We start from the raw sequence: 9964 nt of genomic DNA, 5'->3' as shown, positions 1-9964 counted from the left end.
CCTACTGGAGGCTGCAGATGGATTCTGATTCCAAATAAGAACGGTATTGTGCCCCAGTTCAGTTCTGCCCAGGGTCCCAGTAGTAACTGAGAGCCAGGTGTCCTCTGTCTCCCATTTTCAAGACAAATATGATCCTGATTCTTTCCCCCTGCTAGCATTTTAAGTGCTGATGTGACCACTAATCTAGGGGGAATTGAACTTCATAAGTAAAATGGCCCTTTAAACATGTCTGAAAAGGAAGGATTTGCCCCCAAAGTCTTGCCAGTTCGTGCACACACCTTACTATCCATTGATTCAAATTTCAGCTTGATCATTCCTGCCCTTCATCTGGCAGCTGGGATTGTTAAACTCACTCAGGCCGGAACCTTATTTTTTTTTTAAGAGGTAGAAATAGGTCAGTGTCACCACTGATCACAGACTAATCAGAGCTCTGGTTTCCTGGTCAATGTCCAGCTTGGGGAGTTACATTCTGCCCTGGTCTCCCACCTCTGTCTTCGTTCACTCCCTAAATCCTTTCAGGCTCAGATGGTGAGCACCTTTCATCCTCACTGAAGCAGGCCCACAGAGTGGAAATGCATCCCACACGCAAGGCAGCTGCATGAAACTGAGAATGTGCTCCGCTGCCCAAATTGAATAGTGATCTAGAGAGCTTGGGCCTCCTCCCACTTAACTGGCCAATCTCTCATAATTCTTTTCCCATAGACATCAAAACACCATGAGGAAAAGAGTACATTAGAGGTTCCATTGTGTACTCTATCTCTAAACCCTAGTGATATATGAGATGGACTGCAGGCAGCCATCGGCTGTCCAGGGGCCTTCTCTTGGAATTTCCCCTTCACTCATCATCCAGTGGAATCTGCATCTGGATCAGGCAGATAAAAAGAGAACGGGCTCTTCACTAGTTTTACTAGAGATCCTGGAGCTCACTAGGCTGTTGTTTGTTGGTGCTGCTTCTGTTGCAAATGGTGGAGGCAGGGAGAGTTCCTATGTAGGTTTGGGGTCAAACAATGAATGACTTTTCCAAAATAAAAGGTATTTTTAAAGTTAAATTCAACAAAGAGTTCTTGAGTCCCAATTCATCTACAGTTATTCCAGTTAAACACCATCCATTTTTTCCCCTCTGCTCATTTCTCCTTGTAAGGAGAAAGACGGGAATGGAAACATCAACTACATTCACACTGGAGATCACTTATGTTATAACAGTTAACATGACAAAACAGTGCTTCCAATGAAGAATAATACGGTTGCTTGGCTTGCCCAACAATAAAATTCTGTCTTCCAGATTACTCACTGTCCAATCTTTCTTCTGCTCAACAGTTCCCCACAGTTTTTACCAGTATTAACACCTTAAGTTAGCATACTATTTCAACTGTGTTGGAAGCTGCTAGCTGTTCATCAATACGTGTTCTCTCCTTCTCTTATAATGACCCATTCAGGATGAGAAACAAAACCAAGCAGTTAGTGACTACATTTTCCAAGATCCTTAATAGTTATGTGATTAAGTTCTCCCAATGTGAACAGCAAAGGGTGCCATTTTCAGGATTAAATCTTAACTTACACTACTCACCTGTCATGTTGTCTTATTGTGGTGGCTTGTGTGTTGCTGTGATGCTGGAAATTTTACATCAGCTAGGTCTTCCATGGTGGACAGGCTTAAGCAGAACTTCCAGACTAGGAAAAAATAGAAAGAAGGAGAGATGGACTACTTCTAAGTGATTAGCCACTGAAAACCTTATGAACAGCAGCAAAACATTGCCTGATACAGGACCATAATATGAGCCCCTCAAACCAGAAAGCACTCATGATACAACTGGGGAAAAGCTGCCTCCTCAAAGTAAAGTTGACCTAATAACATGGACAAAGCAAAGCTTTCAGGACCTTCATTTGCTGATGGGGCATAACTCAAAATGAGAAGAAAGAGATGTAAACATCCATTAATAATCAGAACATCAGTGTACAAAGTATAAATCTAGGAAAATTGGAAGTCATCGAGAATGAAATGGAATGCACAAAGTTCTATATCCTATACATTAGTGAGTTGAAATGGACTGGTAGTGGCCATTTTGAATTGGCTAATCATATGGTTTATTATGCCAGAAATGACAAATGAAAGGGGAATACTGCTATTCATTGTCAAAAAGAACATTTCAAGATTTATCATTAAGTCCAATGCTATCTGTGACAGGAAAATATTCATATGCATTAAAGGAAGAACAATAAATACCACTATTATTCAAATTTACACACTAAGCACTATGGCCAATTATTATGAAACTGAGTAATTCTACCAATCTCTTCAGTTTGAAGTTGATGGTTATTGGTGATTGAATGGGAAAAGTTGGAGACAAAGTGGAAGGATCAGTTGTTGGAAAATATGGTCTTAGTGATATCAGTGATGTTGGCAATCACATGATAGAATATCGCAAGACCAGTGACTTATTCATTGCAAATACCTTTTCTAACAATGTAAATAGTACCTATACACAGGTAGCTTTCCAGATGGAATACACAGGAATTAAATTGACTACATCTATGTGAAGAGAAAACGAGAAGCTCAATATCACCAGTCAAAACAAGGATAAGGATCATATATGGAAGAAATAATCAATTGCTCATTTGCAAATTCAGGCTAGAGTTGAAGAAAATGAAAACAAGCTCACAGATACAAAATATGACATTGAGTATATCCCACCTGAAATTATAGACTATCTGAAGAGCAGACTTGATGTGTTAGACACCAGTGGAAAAAACCATAAAAGTTGTAGAACAAACATCAAGATCATCATACATGAAAACAGCAAAAGGTCACTAAAAAGACAGGAAAGAAAGAAAAGACCAAAATAGAGGTCAAAATAGATTCTGAAACTTGCTCTTGACCATAGCGAAGAAATGAAGAAGCAAAAGTGTTGAAGAGAAAAGTTCAAAGGGCATCTCAAGATGACAAAATCAAGTATTATAGCAATGTGTGCAAAGACCTAGAATTAGAAAACCAAAAGGGAAGAACACGCTCAACATTTCTCAAGCTGAGAGAAGTGGAGTCAAAATTCAAGTCTCAAAGTGTAATATTGAATGACTCTATGGGAAACGTGTGGCACTGTAGGATCCACTGTATTGAGAACCATAAAATCAGCAGTTCAAACCCACCAGCTGTTCCTTGGAAACTGTATACACGGTTGCTGTGAGTTAGAACTGACTCGACAGCACTTAGCAACAATAATGGGCAAAATATTGAATGTCTCAGGAAGCATCAAAAAAAAAAAAAAGATGGAAGGAATACACACAGTCACTGTACCAAAAATGATCTGACCATGATCAAACATTTCAAGATGTGATTGAAGAAAGGAATCCAAATTGCACTGAAGGCATTGGTGAAAAATAAGGCTCTCGGAAACTAACTGAAAGGGTTCAAAAACTAATGCATCTCTGCAGGCTGTCACTCATCTATGCCAAGAAATTCAGAAGACAGCTACTTGGCCAACCAATTGGGAGAGATCCGTATCTGTGCCCATTCCAAATAAAGGTTATTCAACAGATTGTAAAAATCATCGAACAATATCATTAAGATCACATGCAAGTAAAATTTTTCTGAAGATAATTAAACAATTATTGCAATAGTACATCAACAGGAATCTTTCAGAAGTTCAAGCCAGACTCAGAAGAGGACATGAAACTAAGGATATCATTGCTGTCATTAGATAGATGATAGATAGATAGATAGATAGATAGATAGATAGATAGATAGATAGATAGATAGATAGAGATATGAGAGATAGAGAGATAGAGAGACAGATATAGAAAGTAGTTTATATCAAGGAAATGGCTCAAGATTATAGAGATAGGAAGGTCCCAAGTATAGATCAGGTGAACCAAGATTGGCAGTCAGCTCCAGAAAGCAGGAATTCCAAGTTGGGGCCGAGAGCAGGACCTCAGTGCTGGAGCAGGAGTGGCAGCAAGGTGACGGTGGACCAAAGTCTGGGCAGGCACGCTGCAGAGCCAGTGGTATGGAGCACATGAGTCAGGGAGACAAAAACATGCATTCAGGGTCCTCCGATAGGCATCCGTTTTTCCAGGCACACTAGGTAACAGACCATCAGACAAAGGTACAATAGAGCAGGCCATTGGCTCAGGTTCAAAGATTGGAGGTTGGAAGACAACCTAGATGCAAGATCCAGCCGCAGTGAGCAAGAGTAGTGCAAGTCTTTCCAGCATGTTCATTATATTGGGAGAAGGCCACACCCCCAAGAAACAGTCTTTCAATTGATTGGCTCCTCATAGCCAATCATCATAGAGATAACTATCAACTGCCAAACAATTGAGAATCCTGGCTTAATCAGGTTGACACAGAACCTAGCTATCATAGTCCACACCTATAAACCATAGGCATGATCTCTAAATAAAGAAAAGTATAAAGTCATACTTGTGTGTAACATGATATAACTAAAATGTGTACAACCTAAAATGCACTGGCCACATTTATATCTTATATTTCACAAATGAACAAAGCAAAAATATGTGATGTTGTTGTTAAGTGCCATCAAGTCAGTTCCAACTCATAATGACCCTGTATAGGATTTTCAAGGAGTGGTTGATGAGATTGAATATGGAGTCCTGGTGTGGTTCTGTGGGTTAAATGTGCTGGACTGCAAAATCAGTTAAACCCACAAGGGCGGGTGTTCAAGCTCACCAGCCACTCCTTGGAAACCCTATACAGGGTCACTATGGGTCAGAACTGACTCAACGGCACTTAATAACAACAATTCCAACATGAAGACTAGACTCTTAGTCTTCATGTTAGAATTGGGTTGCTGTAGTTTACCATCAACTTTAATTACAGGGCACGGTAGTACTAAAAGAAGTCTAAGGAATCTCCTAGATGCCACACATATTCTTCTGTACCTCCATTACATAAGATCAAGTCAATTTCTCCTTGGTAATCAGGATGATCACACTAACTGCCTTCTTTGCTTGTTGATCCAGAAGCATGAGGAGTGAAAAATGACCAGGGGACATTCTTAACTTCCAGTTAAATGGAATCAATGCTTTATCTCCAGGTGGGAGTATTCCTTCCTTTGGAATAAAAACATCCAGATGCAAAGAGCAGAGAGTTGCAGAGACAGGAAGCAAAACTTTTCAAGTGGGTCAGGAGGAGCAATAGTCAGTGGTGCCATTTCCATTTTCACCCCCTTGGTTCCTGGACCCATGGATCCTGGCAACTGGAAACAGCATCATATTTGGGGTGCTGGCTTAATGTGTACACAGACTCCTGGACAACATTGCCCCAACTTTGCAAGTTATTGCCACTTAGCTGCTGCTGTAATTGTGCCTTTAGAATGCCATTCCACCATTCAATCAAGCCAGATGCTTCAGAATGATGAGGAGCATGATAAGACCTGTGACTTCCATGAGCACAGGCCTATTGCTGCACTTCATTTACCGTGAAGTGGGTTCTTTGATCTGAGGGGATGCTGTGTGGGATATCATGATGGTGGATAAGGCATCCTGTAAGATCATGGATGGTAGTTTTGACAGAAGCATTTCATGCAGGGAAGACATATCCATATCCAGAGTAAGTGTCTATTCCTGTAAGAACAAAACACTGCCCTTTCCATGATGGAAGCGGTCCAATGTAATCAACCTGCCACCAGCTAGCTGTCTGGTGTCCCACTGGTATCCCACAAGGAATGGTCCCATACCTGGGACTTAGTGTTGGTTTCTGCTGCTGGCAGACTGGGCACTCAGCAGTGGCTGTAGCCAAGTCCTCCTTGGTGAGTGGGAGTCTATGCTGCTGAGCCCATGCATAACTTCCATCTCTGCCAGCATGGCCACTTTGTTCATGAGCGCATTGGCAATGACAGGATTGGCTAGAGAAAGAGCATAATTCGTTTTCACAGAATGTGTCATCTTGTCCACTTGACTGGTAAAATCCTCCGCTTCTGAAGTACCCCTTTGGTGTGTATTCACAGGAGACACAAATATCTTAAATTGTTTCTCCCGTTCAAAGAGATCTATCCACATACTTCGTCCCCACACCTCCACGTCACAAAATTTCCAACCATGTTCAATGTAAGTCCCTGACCATTCAGTGAAACCATTGCCAACAGCCCATGAATCAGTATAGAGTCACACATTTGGTCATTTCTCCTTCCAAGAAAAACCAACAATCAGATGCACTGCTCAAAGTTCTGTCCATTGGGAGGATTTCCCTTTACCACTGTCCTTCAGGGCAGTCCCACCACGGGGCTGTAGTGTTGCTGCTGTCCACTTTCTAGTGGTGCTTGCATATCATGCAGAACCATCTATAAGCCAAGCATGAGTTTTATCTTCCTCAATAGACTGATCATAAGGAAATCCCCTTGAGGCCATACATGCAGACTGGGAGAATGACGGTAATGTAGTAGGAGTGGAGACCATGGGCATTTGGGCCACTTCCTCATGCAACTTACTCTTGCTTTCCAGTCCTGCTCAAGCCCAGTCCTATATATACCACTTCCATGAATGATGGAATGCTGCTATGCACGTCCAATTGTATGGTTCTGTAGGTTGGACAACACCCAGTTCATGATGAGTAGCTCTGGTCACATGGTGACTTTGTGGACCGTGATTAGACTTCATTCTCTACTAAGACCCAGTAACAGGCCGAAAGCTGTTTCTCAAAAGGGGAGTAGTTATCTTCAGAAGATGGTAGGGCTTAGCTCCAAAACCCTAAGAGACTCCAAACTTCATCATTATCTGCCACTGATCTTCTGGATCATATGGTCCAAGTGGCGGAGCTGTTTGCACAGCAGCTTGAATCTCTTGGAGATGCTTCTTACTGTAGGTTTTCTGAGTCACTTGACATCAAAATAAGGAATATGTTGCCTACAAAATCCAAAGAGACCTACCAGGCATTGTGCCTCTTTTTTAGTTGTGGGAGGGGTCAAATGCAATAACTTATCCTTTACTTTAGTAGGAATATTTCTACAGGCCCCACACCACTGAAACCCTAGAAATTTCACTGAAGTGGAAGGTGCCAACATTTTTGTTGGGTTAATTTCCCACCCGCTAACATGCAGATATTTTACCAGTAAGTCTAGAATCTTTGAAACGTCTTCCTTACTAGGACCAATATGCATAATTTTATCAACATAATGGGCCAGTGTGATGTCTTGGGGAGGGGAGAGGCAACCAATGTCCCTGCAGTCTAAATTCTGACTTCGTCCTTAAGAGCTGATGTGCCCTTGAGGTAAGCCTGTACAAATGTATTTCTGGCCTTGCCAGTTGAAGGAAAACTGCTTCTGGCGATCCTTAGAAACTGGAATTGAGAAAAAGGCATTGGATAGATCCATAACTACATATCAGGTACCAGGAGATGTATTACTTTGCTCAAGCAAAGAAATAACATCTGGAATAGCAGCTGGAATAGGGGTTATGACCTAGCTAAGTATCCACTATCATTGTCCAAGATCTATCTGTTTTTTGCACTGGCCTGATAGGTGAGTTAAATGGGGATGTGGTGGGAATCACCATCCCTGCATCCTTCAAGTCCTTGATTGTAGCACTAACCTCTGCAATCCCTCCAGGAATGTGGTGTTGTTTTTGGATTACTATCTTGCTACTTAAAGGTAGTTCTAATGTTTTCCATTTGTCTTTTACAAACATAATAGTCCTTATTCTACATTTCAGGGGTCCCACGTGAGGATTCTGCCAGTTGCTGAGTATGTTTGTTCCCATATGCATTCTAAAACTGGGGAAATCACCACAGGATGGGTTCACTGGACCCACAGTGAGACAGACCTTAGCTAACACCCCATTAATAACTTGATTTCCACATGCCGCATTCAGACTTGTGGGCCACATTGATGTTTTGGGTATCCTGGAATTAGTGTCTATTCAGAGCCAGTGTCCAGTAACCCCTGAAAAGTCTGATTTGCTCCTTTCCCCCAATGAACAGTCACCCTTGTAAAAGGCTATAGATCCCTTGGGGAGAGGCTGGGATAAAAACTACAGCAGGCATTGTAATGGGGTCCTTCTTCAAGAGGACCTGGCTCCCCTCCATTCAAGGGTTGTGGGGCTGTAAAGTAGCTTAAGTCTGGAATTGATTGAGAGCCCATGACCCTCTATTCTGGTGATTCAAGTTAGACTGCCATTCACCTGATCCAGAGTTCTTCCTCCTGTACAAATTAAGCAAATATTTAGTAGGGTTCCCATATATTTAACTCCTAGGGACACCAACTAACCAATGCCATAAGTCCATGAGTCAGACAATTCTGATTATTGCTTTGATTCTGCTGTCTATGATAGTAACCATTCCTATCTTGTCTTTATTGATTAAGTACTGCCACTTGGCCCCTACTACCACGGGGTCCAGTCAGCCCCATTGTGGTTAGGTGCCTTGATTCAATTAAGGGAGACCCCACTGTCAAATCCTGTTCACATAATATAAAAATCATAGCAGTCTTCAAGGATGCTGGGGTTCCCTTCACAAATTTGTTCCTCACCATGGTGGTGAAAGGTGTGTCTTCTGGGCACGCAATATGTGGGTTTATGGATTTCTCCTGATAAATACACTCTAATATGCCAATTTCTCAAATCCTTTGAGTTCCTTCCTGTCTAGAATACCAAGGAAGGTCTGGTACTTCAACTTGATGTATTTTAGGCCACCGTGCAGTTCATGCTTTGGTGAACAAACCAAATAAACTATTAGATCCTTTCTTAACCTCTGGAGCTGAAACACTGAATGACGAATCTGTGCTTAGAAGGTCCATATCAATAAACTCAGACTGGTCCAATGTTATGGTCCCTGCACCATTATCCCACATCCTTAATAGCAATTCCCACACACATTCTCCTGGTTTCTCTTTACACAAATTAGAAAAGTCAAGCAGTTATTTTGAAGTGTAGTTACTTCCTGGATCACAAATTATACTTCACCTTTTGGAGCTTGCTGGGGCTTAAGTCTAGTTATAGGTCTAGAAGCAAAATTGGTGGAGATGTTTCCTGGGAACATTCAGCAATGTCTTGCAAAACATTTACCTTAGATGATGCCACAGAAAGTGCCTCAGGCACCATCTCAGTAGGCACAATTGAGTTAATCTCATCAAGAATGGATACAGGAGATGCTTTTACTGATAATGGATTAATCTCTTCAGATGGGAGGGGTGGGGAAGTTGGCAAGAGTGACTCCAGGCTCTGTGTCCCCAGCTTCCTGATTATCGTCCCAAGTACTCCCATCTCAAGTTTCAGGATAGGAGCTCTGGTAATGTAGTGGTTATGAATTGGGCTGCAAATCTCAAGGTCAGCAGTTCGAAACACCAGCTATTCTGCAGGAGAAAGATGGGGTTTTCTACTCCCATAAAGATTTATAGCCTCAGAAACCCTGTACAGGGTCACTATAAGTCAGAACTGACTCCACGGCACATAACCACCACCACCAAGTTTCAGATCCCATTTCTTCCCACTCAATACCATCACTTTAGTATCAGACACCATCGCTCGCAGGTTGGGAGTTGAGCCAGCATTGTAGTTCAGCCAACCTTACAATAAAGACTCTGGATCGGGCTGTTGGCAACATAACCCTGCCACTACAGAAAAATAGGTTTTCTTTCAGGACACAAGTGGAAACTTTGAGGTCTTTTATGTGGCATTTGAACTATGACACTTTAGTCATAAGCACATCCCTTTCTTTTACCACTAGGTCTCTTGTAAGTAGAACTAATCAACCAGATTCTCTGTACTTCTCCTCCCAGCAAAATTGCAGGAAAGAATCATACACACGATCACCCAGAGTTTTACTTCTCCCCAATACATGATCTATTGATGGTGATATTTTAGTTATTAACATTGCCACCTCAGGCCATGATTTAACAGCACCCTCACTCTCTTTACTAATGAAAGCAGAGTTATCAGTATCTTTAAATTTCTTCAGATTTGAGAACCAATTTAAAAACTCATCCTTGTGATATTGTTTCTCTAGAACCATTCTCAA

The 9964-nt window shown here is 41.7% G+C and overlaps 1 pseudogene; it reads right to left on the bottom strand.

The window, feature by feature from the left end:
* Window positions 1-5139: 5139 nt before the first annotated feature.
* LOC102826257 overlaps window positions 5140-9964 on the bottom strand; it is a 47044-nt pseudogene continuing 42219 nt past the window's right edge.

This window comes from Chrysochloris asiatica, unplaced genomic scaffold, assembly GCF_000296735.1.
Source record: "Chrysochloris asiatica unplaced genomic scaffold, ChrAsi1.0 scaffold00065, whole genome shotgun sequence".
Taxonomy (NCBI): Eukaryota; Metazoa; Chordata; class Mammalia; order Afrosoricida; family Chrysochloridae; genus Chrysochloris; species Chrysochloris asiatica.
This window is presented reverse-complemented; position numbering and strand designations above follow the sequence as displayed.